Source organism: Dipodomys ordii, unplaced genomic scaffold, assembly GCF_000151885.1.
Source record: "Dipodomys ordii isolate 6190 unplaced genomic scaffold, Dord_2.0 Scaffold64, whole genome shotgun sequence".
NCBI classification, from domain to species: Eukaryota; Metazoa; Chordata; class Mammalia; order Rodentia; family Heteromyidae; genus Dipodomys; species Dipodomys ordii.
In genome coordinates this window covers 3,902,147-3,905,682 of record NW_012267280.1, presented here as the reverse complement: position 1 = coordinate 3,905,682, position 3,536 = coordinate 3,902,147, and positions in this window count along the sequence as shown.

The following is a 3,536-nucleotide window of genomic DNA, read 5'->3' as shown; positions in this document are numbered from 1 at the left end:
TTCATGGTAGAGTGCTGGCCTAGCATGCATGAAGCCCTGGGTTTGATTCCTCAGTACCACATATACAGAAAAAGCCCAAGAGGCACTGTGGCTCAAGTGGTAGAGTGCTAGCCTTGAGCAAAAGCAGCTCGGGGACAGTGCCCAGGCCCTGAGTTCAAGCCCCAGGACTGAGATCTCATGCCTGTAATCCTTGCTACTCGGAAGGCTGAGATGTGAGGATTATGGTCTGAAGCCAGCTCAGGTGGGACAGTTCATGAGACTCTTACCTCCAACGAACCAGTAAAAAGTAGGAAGTGGAGCTGTGGCTTAAGTGATAGACCCTTGAGCAAAAAAGCCAAGTAAGAGCACAAGGTCCTGAGTTCAATACTCAGTACCTGCCCACATACACATATGCACACACCAGAAAACACATGTGAAATGTGCCTGCTGTGAGAGATGCCATTTGGGCTTCCTGCCTTGGTCTCCCTCTGATGCCCAAGGGAGCTGGACAGAATAAATAAATGTGCCTTAGGCCTTTGTTGTCCCTGTGGTTCTGTGTGGCCTTTGGTCGTAGCGCTGTGCCCTAGAGGGCACACACTGAGCACTGAGCTAGATGCCAGGGGCAGGGAGCCCGTGTGGGCAGAGGAGGGGGGTGGCAGGGGAGGGCCCTGGCCTCTCTCTGCCTTGCATCCACCTCTCCAGCCCCCATCACACCGCGGTGGGGGGCTCTGGGTTTCTGGGCTCAGCTGGCGCAAGCCGGCAGGGGTTCTGTCTTCACACAGCTACCAGGCACTCGGTGATGATGTCTGCAAAGCCAGCCTGCCAGTCCCCTGCTGGCCTGGGTGGTCCATGGTAATTACTCCAGCTTTCCATCTGGAGGCTGAGGGTCAGCACCCCATGGAGGAGGAGTACAGGACACAGGTGGCCCGCAGGGGTGCGGGATCTGCCACCTGCGTGTGGTCTAAGCCGGCCTTGTCTGCAGTGGGAGTGGGCCCTCAGGATGGCGGAGCCTACCACATGGCAGGATCGGGTAGACGAGCCCTCTGAGGGGCCAAGGAGGAGTGGGACCTGGGCAGCTCAGTGCTTGACCTGACCTCACGCCCATGCTGAGGCTCTACAGCTCCTCCAGCGACACAGACCTGGCCTCCCACTCTGATATTGGTGTCTAGGGCCCCAGATCTCCACATTTGGGGTGTTTGGTTGTGTGTGCCCATCCTAGGATTTGAACTCTGGGCCTGGGCGCTGTCCCTCAGCTCTTCAGCTCAAGGCTAGCAATCTACCGCTTGAGCCACAGCGCCACTCCAGCTTTTTTCTTTTTGTTTATGTGGTGCTGAGGAATCAAACCCAGGGCCTCAGGCATGCAAGTGCTCTACCACTGGGCCACCTTCCCAGGCCGGATCCAGTCTGTTCTAAAGGCCAAGAGGACATGGGAACTGCTGTAGGGATTTTCTGTCCTTGTTCCCACCCTGAGCAGTACCTGATCCTGAAGTCAGCAGCAAGGCACACCTACCATGTACCACCTGACTGGGTTCTCAGGTACAGATCTCTATTGTAGGCAGGGCAGGAGGTTACTAGCTTCCTCTCACCTCCTCCTCCTAAGGCTCTCCTCTCCAGCCCTCTGTACTCCTCTTGACTGCATCATGAGGCTGAAGATGCCCAGAGAGCCTTCGAGCTGGCTGCTGGTCCTCCCTCCATGGGAAGTAACCCCTTCTACCACTATGCTGGCCCTGGGGTACAACCTGTCCAGAAGAAGCAAGAATCCTGATTCCCAGGAGCCCACCTGCAGGCTGCACAGGAGGCTCACACCTGTAATCCTAGCTACTCAGGATGCTGAGCTCTGAGGATCGCAGTCTGAGCCAGCCTGGGCATTGAAGTCTGTGAGACTCTTACCTCCACTAAACTAAAAAAGCTATAAATGGAACTGATTAAAAGTGATAGGCTGGGAAGGTGGCTCAGTGGTAGAGTTCCTGAAGCCCTGGGTTTGATCCCTCAGCTCCACACCACATGAGCAGAAAAAGCCAAAAGTGGTGCTGTGGCTCAAGTGGTACAGCGCTAGCCTTGAGCTGAAGAGCTGAGGGACAGTGCCCAGGCCCAGAGTTCAAGCTCCACGACCGGCAAAAAAATAAAAAATAAAAGTGATAGAGTGTTAGCTTTTAGCAAAACAAGGTCAGGGACAGTGCCTAGGCCCTGAGTTCCAGCCAAAGGACCAGCACCAAAAAAAAAAAAATAAGGAAAAACAAAGTAGGGTGCTGGATGCCCAGCTGTTGTCCAACTTTTAGTTAATTCACAGACAGACCCAAACAAAGCAGCTTGCAAATTGCCCTTTCAAATACCAGGATTTGCTGGGCATAGGTGGCTAATGCCTATAATCTGAGGATCACGGTTCAAAGCTAGCTTGGGCCTTTCAGAAAGTCCTTGAGACTCTTATTTCCAGTTAACCACCAGAAAACTGGAAGGGGCACTGTGGGTCAAATGGTAGAGCGCTAGCCTTGAGCCAAAGAGCTCAGGAAAGTGCCTAGGCCCAGAATTCAAGCCCCACGACTGACAAAAACAAAAACAAAAAAACCGCAGGATTTGAACTCAGAGCCGTAAGCTTGCTAGATAAATACCACTGAGCTACATCCCTAGCCCTTTCTTGTGTTGGTTCTGGACTTTAATCTACCTATCAAGCTTCTTGTAGCTGAGATGACAGGTACATACCACCATGCGTAGCTTCCTTCTATTGACATGGAGTCTCACAGACTTGTCTGTGCTTGCTAGCCTGGAATTGAGATCCTCTAATTGTCAGCCTCCCAAGTAGCTAGGATTACAGGTGTGGGCAACCAACTTCTGGCTCTCCTGTTTGTTTTGACTACAGAGGCCTCCCCAACTCCAAGCTGGTAAATTAGAGCTTGAAAGACAAACAATATTTAAACAAGTCCCAGCTGGGCTTCCCTCCCAACAGGAAATCTACCTTTTTGTGCTATACAAACAAACACAGGGTGGTCCTCCCCAAGTGGATCAGGGCACACAGCTTGCTTTTGGCAGCCCAGCCCCACTGGCTATGCCAAATGAAATGCAAGATTCCCAGATAAACAGTGAAAATTTCTCCAGCAGATTTTTTTCAGCACCCAGTGCTGAATGCATCTTTGACAGCTGGACTATCTTTTATTTAAACATGGTGAAACTTAAAATTATAAGGAAATTAGTACTTAAAGACCAACCCTTGCTAATTATGGACATTCATGGGAAGGCCCCATGAGTTACCTTCTGTGCACAAAAATAGCTGCTAAAACCAAAACCAGGTGCTGGTGGCTAAGCCTGTAATCTTAGCTACTCAGGAGGCTGAGATCCAAGTGTCACGGTTTGAAGCCAGCCAGGGTAGGAAAGCCTGTGAGACTCTTATCTCCAATTAACCAGCAAAAGGCTGAAAGTAGAGCTGTGGCTCAAGTGATGGAGCACTAGACTTGAGCAAATAAGTTCATGGACAGTGCCCATACCCTGAGTTCAAACCCCAGTACTGGCACACACAAAAATAAAAGTACTCAGGGCTGGGAAGGTGGCTCAGTGGTAGAGCA